We start from the raw sequence: 11222 nt of genomic DNA on the forward strand, positions 1-11222 counted from the left end.
ATACATATCTATACATGTAATATAGGGTATGTGCCAAAAGGAACCATGGTCTGGTTCTGTTAAAGATTCAATAATTTTGGCACAAAGTTACCAAAAGTTTCACTCTCATGTCAAAGTCAAAGGCAGCAAAAAATAACCAGTTATTTACCCTTGTAGTACACGTATAGGCCTACACTACACGCAAACGTGTACGTGTTCCGTACCGTACGAGTGTACAGTACGGTCGGTAAATAGTAAAAACTGTAGAATAGATATGTATAAAATCAGTGCTGCCAGAGCCCGGGTGCGAATTGTTTTGTGTGTGTGTGTGTGTGTGTGTGTGTGTGTGTGTGTGTGTGTTTTCCCACTAACTTTTTGTTCCTGAATGCGGTGCAAAATATCAGCGAAAAAAAAAGAATAATCATCTAGCGTCTGGCGTTCAGGTCGCTCGCAGACTGAAGTGGTAATTAATATTTTCTCTTCCCCTGAAAGGGGGTGGGTTTGCACCCTGACCCAATGCACCCCCCCCCCCCCCCCCCCCTGGTTACGCCCCTGATTTTGTAACAAACTCATTAGCGGGGTACGGTAGTGTAACAGAACCAGACATGGTTCTGTTTGGCGCACCATAGGCATAGCAACAACATAGCAACAACAACAACAAAAACGGACCGTTGCCGTTATCGTGCTCGGTGTGCGGTAGGTACCTATGGGATAGAAGCCATATGTTAATACCGTATGTCCCCAAAAAAAATTACAACGGGGCCCTACGCAATGATATCTTTCAAGATATTGCATCAATCTAAATACAAATTCAGGCTACGAAACTATAACTCATTGCCCACGTCTTACAGAAAACCCCATTCGATTTACTTTAGTGGTCAAAGAGAAATGAGGAATTTTGTAGAGGATGTCGGGAATCTCTTTTGTCCAAGTTCTGTCTATTGTTCACACACAAAACCATCAAAGTGCTAAACTTGGAAGAATCAGACTCATGACATGCTTTACTACAATCGCCAATCGGCTAGGAGAGTACTGAATTGTATAGCATTTGAAACTTACAGTCTGCTATTTCAGAATCTGTCCTTCACTATTAAAAAAAAAATGGTCTTTTGCAGTGCATGATCACATAATGATGATGAGGATTATTCATAAAGCATCCTTTCCTTTAGTCCTTGTTGAGGGCCAAAACAATGTGCTGGCTTTTTTTCCTACGTAGGCGTGTATGGCGTCTCTAACTCCACCATCGAAAAGCCGTGGCCCAAGGCGAGCCACCTCAAAGGCAGCCTGGAGGACTTCTTGGCAAACTCATCTGAGGGTGATGCTGAGGATGTGGCAGAGAGACTTCACCAGGCTCTCCGACAAACCACGCTGTGAGTTCCCTCATGAAGTACTCCAAATTTAAAGGAGACCTCCGGATGATTTTCAGATTTTCAAAATTTAAACAAATATAAATCAATTGTACTGTGGACAGAGTTGAAAAATTTATGATAGTTGGGACAAAGAATACGAATGTTTTCAAAATTTATAAGAAATTGCAATGAACAAGGATGATGACATGGCAGGGTCTCCATGAGAATCCATTAGTTGGGGCTCAAGGAAGCAGAACAAAATAAGAAGGCACGCATAGATTATACACAGGTGAACTCGCAAGCAAGCGGTATTGTAATGAAATTACACTGCTATATTTCGCGAGCCTTCTTTGTCATCATCCCTGTTCAGTGTAATTTGTAAAAGGTTTTTCAAAGTATTATTTCTCTGCTCAAGAACCACAATAAATTCCACAATTCTATACATGGAGCTGTTGATTTATGTACTACATGATGTGAAATTATGAAAATCGTCTGGAATGCCCCTTTAATGAGTGGTCTGCCATGAGAGCACTTTCTGCCTAGCACATTTTTTTTCTTTTTTTGCAACAAGCTAACCACTGGTCATCGAAAGTTGACAGTTCTTGCAACAACTCTTTCACATTTCCATCAAAGCTTACCTCTGTAGAAAGGAATGAACCATGCAAACAAAATTCATCTGGTCTGTGTCCATTGATGCCTTGAGCACTTTAACGAATATGATAGATATGCCCCCTCAAAAAAAAAAGGAACCATTACTTTAGTCATTGAATGAATAATCAAATTGTATGCTTCTATGGAGTTATTCCACAAGTATAAGCACGTTCTCAGTGTGTCATTTACATGTGGGTATTTTGAAACCATTTATATAATATCGTTACTGATATGTGATTTACAGGTTGATAGTTTGCATATAAATAAATCTAAAGAAAACTGTACAGATTGCTTTCATTTGCATGTGATCGTCCCGTACTCAGAATTAATAGTTACAACAACAACAAAAATGTGCAAATTGAAATTTTGAATTGATTGAATCTGATTTAGCTATATTTCTGTGGTAACTATCCTTAGCTATGTAGTGAAAGATACATGTAGAAAGAGTTCCTACAAGGGTTTGGGCAAAAGTGACCATGGTAAAATTTGTGTTGTTCCTTGTACAGTGAAAACTCGATATAACGAGATGGTCGGGACCGAGTCATTTTCCTCGTTATAGCCGATATCTCGTTATATCAGTAGGCATAAAAGAAGGCATAAAATAAAGACATTAATTTGCACATGTGGGACTACCCATCATATTTCAATCAATACTGATAACTTGATATTGTGTGTGAGGGAATTACTCACCTTAATGGGTAAGAAGATGTTTTTCGCCAAGGAAATCCAATATCAAGAATGTGTTTCTTATTAATTGTAGATGTTTGAATTTGTAAATTTATATAGCTTGCGATTGTATCAAGATCGTCTGTGGATTGGTATGTGGTTATCGTATGGGTGTGTGTTGTGTGGAAAGCTTGAATATGGTCTGCACAATGCTGTGTGTGTATGTGACACATTCTGTATGTACATTATGACTGCGTGTGTGTGTGAAGACGGGGAATTCCCTCAGTAGAAGGCCAATCGCAGCATCAGATTGCCTCACACCTGCTAAACGTCATGATGATGTCATGTATACATATGGCCGTCCCACCACATTTTCTGCATGTATCAGTGTGCGTGCACACACACACTTCACACGTACATGCAGTGCTAGCTGGAGTGCACTGAAGAAAATGATTATGTGTGTACAAGACAGTTTTTGGCGCTTCAAGCTTTACAATCTCGGAAGATGATAGCACAGGCGAAGTAAAGCTTTACCGAAGGCATTTTGCTTTACCTCGCTATAGCAGGTTTGATTTACTATGTTTTTCTTTGTTTGGAAGTCACAAAATTTATCTCGTTATAGCAGTTATCTCGTTATAGCCGATCTCGCTATAAGAGTAGCATTTTACATAGACTTGTGTGGAAGGAAATTTGGGACCGAGAAAATTTCCTCGTTATAACCGATATCTCGTTATAGCAGTGTTCGTTATACCGAGTTTCCCCTGTATTTGGCATTTGTTCTCCAACAAAGTTGGTTTTTATTTTCGTTTTGGTTTTTGGTTTTTTCTGTGCAGGTTGAATGGGGAGGAATTCTCTTACAAGCCTGGCATGACCATTGAGGAAATGAGGGCTGTCCTTCCACAAATGCTCCATGTCAAGTCTCCATTCTATGGCACAAGGTCAGTTTGTCACTTGGAAGGAATTTGGAGACCCACAACTTCATGAAGATATGTGCAGGAAACCAGGGGAGATTGATTACATAATGAGAGGGAAGTGGGGTTCAGTTCGGGGCGGGAGTCTGAGCATGCCGTACACTGATTTAGTCTCTCATCGATTGTCTTACTTAGGTTAATCATAAACTGATGGTTTTTATAAGACACATGTTGGTTTGATCTGACAGCAGGAAGGTCACTATCAAGGTATTATACGGCGAATATTTCGTGAGGTTTTCATTTTTGCAAATTTCGTGAGTCAGGTGCTATCCACGAAATTAAATACACGCGAAGATATTTACACTGATTATGCTATGAATGTGAAGTATGCGATCGCGAATTAACCACTTGCAAAATCATCGGGAAGTTCCGATTTACGAAAATTTAGACTCGCTAGATATATGGCATATACAGTAGATGTTGTATTTCTGCTGTCCTTTCCTTTAACTGTCGGAAAGTTACTAGAATGTTTCAACAAATGTTTATGAAATGACCTTTGTCCTGTTTGGTCTCATTCACAGAAGTGCAATGACATTGGAATCAATGTGCAAAATGTAAAACATAAAAGATGGTTTCTTCTCTGGGTTTGCATAGATCTGTAAATGTTCTGTATTCTATTCCACTAGACAGTATACTGTATTCTGCCACTGTCACTATGTGATTTCAGTTCATGTACCGTGTATGATAATCGTTCACTTTGAAAATGACTTTGCGTCGCCAAACACTTAATAATTTTCAATGTTGTCAGTGAATGTACTGAATAGGTGTTCAAACTTCAAGCTTGCCATTTATATGCATTGTACTATTTGCTCCAGTTATTTCAAATATAAATTCTACATTAGCTATTGTAACAACAGTGAACATTGCAAAAAGAAAGCTAGCTGCCAGTTCAACCATGAAATTAACATATAAAATAGTCAAGCATGCAGGTAATTGAGCATACTATTATAAATGAAATATGGCCAAGTCAACATGCCACAGTGATGTGCAGCATACTTAACTTCGACATATTCTTAGCCTTTGAAATCCAAGCACTAAGTTGATGAGATATCAAATTTTCAATTTGAAAACATCCGTTAAATGCCATTATCTTCAGTGTTTGATGTTTTTTGGCAGTTTTCTTAGCTTTGATATCTCTGGCTTTATGTGGGGAATGTGTGAGAGATCAAATGTCATTGTTGGTTAAACTTTGACAAAAAAGAGAGAAAACGCAAGATTTGTAGCTGTATTGTTGTGAGTCCTTGAAGAAGTAAACAGTGTGGACTGATTACTAAAATGTAATATCCTTCCTCATACCAGCTCATGCTGTAGTACATGTACTGCTCATTCATTTTTTCTGCTCTGTTAAACAGGACAAGCACCGTGATTGTTGTGGGTGCCAAGGGAGACGTACTTTACTCTGAAAAGTCGATCGAGGAGCCTGTCGATGGTTTGAATCCAAAATGGACGTCCAAGACCCACAAATTTCAACTCTCATGCAGCCTCTGACAGCTTTACTCACCTAGCCAATAAAAGGGGCATTTGAGAACAAAGTGAACAATGAATGTGATACATGATTTGCAAGTGTAATTATGAAATATATATGACATTCATTCAGCCGGAGGTGCGATGAATGCTTTTCATTAACCATGCCGAAAGAGACATTTTGAATTTGCTTTCCTTCAGAGCAGGTGGACAACATATGGCTCTGTGACTTGACTTCTGAAATTCTTCATTCTATGTTATTTTTCAGAGATGTGGAATTTGGTAGAATCCATCGATTCTGATGGCCAGCATGAGTTGGACCAGACCAGTTCTTGGTCAAGTTCAAAAGCCAGTCCATTTACGCAGACATCCACATTCAACTCTGTGTCATTCACAGGAGCAGTTTGGTACCTCATAAGTGCAGAATCTCATTCCTTTGCACATTCTTTGTTAGATACTCTTCCAGCTGCAGAGAGTAAAACATATGAAAGAGAAGGGATTAGATGAAGGATTGTTTTAGTATGAGATCATGATTGACAGACTATAACGTCAACAAGTTTTGATTACTGCTGAAATTCGCAGCACTAGCATGTCGCTGTTGGGGTGATCAAACCTTGTATCTCAAATATGTCAATCATTCAAGAGAGCGAAACGAGAAGGCAGCCGAAGCAAGATGACAAAATTAATGGGATCACCTTTCCATTGACATGCGATGGTGGCTTCATGTTTGGGATAAGACAGCTAGGCTATGGACAGGACATCACTTGACAGATTGTCTGATGATTAGACAAAAAAAAAAATTATAATAAGGACTTTCACCAAAAATTGAGATACAAGGTGTTGTCACTCAATTGAAGATATTATGGTACCAATACTTTAGCTTTACATATGACGTACAATACATGTACCAATAGTCGCTCTCTTGATCTGTTAACCAGTCTGTAAAGAGAGTTCTTGTACTTTTGGTGTAGATACAACATCCTGTGAGAGGTTTTAAATTGAAGTTTAGAAATATTATGTACATGATTGTTGTTGAATACAGTATTGCAGAAAGGATTCAAAGAACTCGATCATTTACATAAGATGATGTTCGACCATATTGTGCAATCATTCCTGCCATGATTTTGAATGTAGTCCCACTCTGGCAAACCTATGTATGCTCTTAACATTTTTAGTCCAGAGAAGTACAAACATTGTAAAGTATGATTATCATAAGTAATCACCTTGATATCAATATGACTGGAAAATGTCAGATTGATTATGGCTCTTTCAGACCCCGTAGAGTGTGGTCTTACTTTCACTCTGCTCTCAACATGCGTGTAGCAGACTATTAGTGAATAATGTTGATCAAATAATTCCCCTCCCCCCCCCCCCTTCATGTAGATTTGGTCTGCTAGGAATGTTATGCTACATTTTGTGTCACCGAATTGATGCAAGCAATAGATTGTTCCCAGAGTGTGCAACAGGTGATTGAATCAGTGGATCCATTTCCTTTAAGCAGTTGAAGACGTGGTAGCATGAGGATACCATGTAATGGGAAGGTTGGCCTGACTGGTATACAGTATATTCTGGAATCCCCATTGTGAATTGTATACAGCTTTATCACCGATCTCTGATCTCTATGCACATACAACCAAAGAAACTTGACTGGAGTCGAGCATTATTAGTGAGAGTACACTTCGATACACATATTCGCAGACAGGCAGTTCTATCTAGCACGTGTGCGCCAGTGTTAGTTTTCATAGATACCGCCATGGGCAGCCAGTGAAGAATGCTTCAATCAGGCGAAACACTCCCCGCGCCTTTCCCCCTGCTATCGGGTCTTGAACAACAGCCGATCATCACTGGAGTGTGAACCGTTTAAACTGTGGTAACTGTCACCCAACCTTTCCTTGCCAGCCTCCCTTTATCCGGTCTCTCTATTATCTGGACGAGATCTCACTGTGATTTGTTTTTTGTTTTGGTTTTTTTTTTTTTTTTTTTTTTTTGGGGGGGGGGTTCAGTCTAATAATTACGGGAGAAAGGGGAATTTCAAACTCAAACAACTTCCTACACAAACACTTGTGAATTACATCTCATTTCCAACATAATTAACATACAAATTTTCATCTAAATAACATGCATTCAGACATTGACTCCCCCCATATCACAGCAAAAACATGGACAGAAAACTTTTCATTAAATCAGGGCACCCCACACGGTACAAGCGATCAATCATTGAGCAAATTATCAGAGAATTCTGAAAGCAGACTAGCTGACAATAACGTGGCATGTTCACACAAAATTGATACACGTAAATGTAGCTACGTATAACCATTAGGTAAGCAGCTGCATGTATTAACCCTAACCAGGCCGGGCTTTTTTGGGTGTTCTGTGGCCTGGGATGGGTTGATTCAACCCCCCCCCCCCCCCCCCCCCCCCCCCCGAGATCTCGGCCGTTGATCGCTCAATCGGCATGAAATTTTGGCACGTGCATTACCTGTGGCGTAATCTACCAAGCTATATCAAAAGAAATGGAAATTTTCTTCATAATAATTGATTATGCTAATATGCATAAAATCATACATTTTGCTCTAAATCAGAAATTAAAGCTTCTAGAATCCTAATTTTTGGTGAAAAGATTCGTTGTAGCATTCCTAACAATGTACTTTAAAAAAATTTGGTATCAAAATCAATTTCTTATGTATTTTATTGTTTTATGAATTTCTTATGTATTTCTTTGTTTTTCGACCTTTTGTTTTGTCATTTTTTTTCGCAAAATTTATGACAGAACCTATTTCAACATAATTATGCTAAAATTAGTTAGTTTCAGCCTATGAAAGTGAAAATAATCATATCTTTATGAATAAGAAGAGAAAACTCCATTTGCATAGACTTTATACACAAAATCATGTTTTTGAGCCATTTTCGGTCTGACAGGCATGTATAAAACATTATGCAGCGTCGTAACGGTATGCACGATTTTCGCGAAAATGGTGTCAAAAGATGCGCGAGACTTGAAAGTAAAAAGTCAGCGAGTGGCGCGGTCGAAAAAGTTCGCACGGTGGAGTAGTCGCGAAAAATGTCGAGGGGGGTTGATTCAACCCCCCCCCCCCCCCCCCCGGCCTTTTTAGGGTTAAACATTGAGTCTCTCATATCAGGCCAAATCCCTTATCCAGATGAGCGTACTCCCGACATGTCCTGATAGGAGAGGTACAAACGTGTACCTGGCTGCACAGACTTCTGAGCCAAAACATCTGCTCGAATAATGTCTATCTAATATCTATAAAAATGAGACTCCTTATTTGCATCTCATTTCATTTCACCAATCAGTCCAGAATATTCTAGGAAAGTGTTTATTTTCACTGAAACTGAAATATGTGTACATGTACATTTCATTCTATGTATAGGTTTATATTGTACAATGAAAAAAATATATATAATATAACTCTGTGACTAAGTATGTAACGTGATAACCACATCAAATTGACCTTTCTTCCTTGTTATCGAAGGTGAATAAAATGGCAATGTATGAAACAGCTGAGTGCATCTCTTTGATATGATTGACATGTGAAGCTGAAGTATTTTGCTGAAGACTTGCTTTTAAGGGCTTTGAATTTTTAAAAGTTTACTTTGCTCCGCAAAGTGTAAGATGGTTTAAGCTAATAGGTACAAGACTTGATTTGAAAAAAAAAATAATAAAGACATTTTTTGTTATTTTGTCTGATGTTCGTGTGTGCAACTTGTGCCACAAGAATAGTGATATGCAACTTTTGGAAATCTAAACACAGTCATGTACACTGCATGATACATTTTGTGTATCTTATGCATTCATATGTGATATGTATAATGTTCGTATTGATCAAAGTGGACATCATTAAATCTGAGTGAAATTAAAATCAAATGTACCAAATATTAGCTGATTAAATCTAAAAAGAAATCTGTATTGCTTGAGTTACAGTTGATCACAAGATTTCTCTTAAAATCTGTATGCGCACTAGTAGTAGTCACTCTTAAAGGAAAATGAAACCCAAATATATTATGTGGTTTGAGAAAACACAGTAATATTAGTGGAACACACCAGTTAAAGAAAATTGGACAATACATTTAAAGCTTATGAATGGCTGGAGAAAATGACTACAGTATAACAATTTGTGATGTCACAGTTTACAACGTTATAATTAAAACAAAGAGAATTCCACAAAGTTTCACCTTTTATAAAAAGTACACTTTCCTTCCACTTACAATGCATTACTGACATATCAATGTTGATTATTTTTATTTCCCCTGACGTCTGAAAGAGGTAAGCCAAGTAATCTTTCATTATGTTATACAAATATCCAACTATACTGAATTGTCTTTATACTTTTTTATATCATTTTCCCACTGTGATATAAAAGAAAAAAGTTGTATTCTTCTCCAACAATGGCAGTACTGAAGCTTTAAGAGTTCATAATTTCTGAACGCATTGTCCGATTTTCCTCCAAACGTCACACATCTGTATGCACTAAATCCACATAATATTGATATTATAAATGTGTTTCATTTCCCTTCAACATTGCTTGCAGTGCCCTGTGGTGTAGTTATAGCGTTAGAGTATGTATGTTATTACAGTGTATTGGTGTGCATTTTCGTTCTCGTGTGTGCTTGTGAATGAGCCATGACATGATACTCTATATGGGTGACATCATGTGGAACATTCAGGCTTACTATCACTCTCTCTTAAACATTCTTTCCTGCTTTGATCTTACTAAATATGATCTCCGCCGCCGACAAGCCAGAGCAAAACATAACGCAGCTTTTGAAAACTCTATAAACCGAATGCGCGGAAGATGAGGAAAAATGCATTTGCAGTTATGGCATGTACAGTATATATCGCCGCTCAGATATCGTCATTAGCAAAATGCAGAGTATACTTTAAGGAAAAAACTATCTTTTTAGCTAATTGATTATGATTTGTAATCTCATTTTCCATCTTTTCCGCAGATTTTTCCAGAATAAAAAGAGACAGTAAGGGAAGTGGATATTTATGTCTTACCATTTTGCAAGGCCGTATATGTGTGAGCGATGGCGAGCGAGTCTGTAATTTCCAAGCAAATGACACGAAATTTTTCATGTTCTGACGTTTGCTGCTACTCATCATTCCATTTATTCAAAGACGTACGTTTACGCCTGAAAAGGCGCACTATCAGCGAAATAAGGGCGGAATCAGCAGCTGATTAGGGAAACAGGTCCTTTGTCAGTGACGATGCATGATTATGCAATCATCATTTTGAGACACCTGTAGTCCTCATTCAGGTGACGGCGGATCTCGCACTTCAAAGTGGTTATTCGTTAAAAGTCCATTCGTTATTAGGTCCACGGGGACGGATCCCGGAATTCCGTATAAGGGAAAGAGCCTTTACAAAATTAAAGGGGGGCACACGCCCCCCCCCCCCCGTTTTTTTTTTCTTTTGTTTTAACAAAAAAAATAAAAAAGGGAGTGCGCCCCCTCTGGATCCGCCACTGGGTCCATTAGTCCATGGGCCAAGACCCGAAAAATGGGTTATTGGCACCACCTGAGGTAGTAAAACCTTTTTGGTGTCATTTTGTTTGTCGGGCATAGAATGCTTATCAAGCTATGATAGCATTTGCAAATGAGTAGCTTTCATAATAAATGAATTTTTAACCAATTTGGTCTCTTTTTTTATATCCCTATACTTCTTAATCGAAACTAACCGTTATACAAAGAAGAGCACTGTCTTCCGTATGTCCACAGGTGTTCTGTTGTAAACGCGGTGCGATTAGTCTTGATTCAAGGCAGCGAAGGGAATATCCAAAGGGTTATGATGTCCACAGCTGTCACGCGGTGCGATTAGTCTTTATCTAGAACAGAGTACCGTTATTATATCTAAAGTTCCTAATAAAAGGGATTATCAATACTGTTTTTATACTACCCTCTCAACAAATACATCAGTATTAAACAAAAGTCACTCTGTTCATTGACAACATTATTTATTATAATTTGTCGTGTACCGGTACATTGTTTTTGCATTATCTTTCATTGTTGGATGGAAATAAAGCGACATTGGCGTGGTATTAGCGTTTTCTCCGTAGCGTTTTCACCGGAAAATGATAAATAATTGAAAAATACGGTAAAATTCACGAGGAATTGCTTTGTTGT

The 11222-nt window shown here is 38.3% G+C and overlaps 1 long non-coding RNA gene across 1 annotated transcript; it reads left to right on the plus strand.

Moving 5' to 3' along the window:
* The first annotated feature begins 1223 nt into the window (after positions 1-1223).
* Positions 1224-5060, plus strand: LOC139713924 (uncharacterized). The gene is made up of 3 exons (XR_011709661.1): positions 1224-1349; positions 3479-3583; positions 4969-5060. It is a non-coding gene; the product is annotated as an uncharacterized lncRNA (long non-coding RNA).
* The last annotated feature ends 6162 nt before the right edge of the window (positions 5061-11222 follow it).

Source organism: Diadema antillarum, unplaced genomic scaffold (assembly GCF_040938485.1).
Source record: "Diadema antillarum isolate AM-2024a unplaced genomic scaffold, OU_Dant_1.0 seq00002098_RagTag, whole genome shotgun sequence".
NCBI lineage: Eukaryota > Metazoa > Echinodermata > Echinoidea > Diadematoida > Diadematidae > Diadema > Diadema antillarum.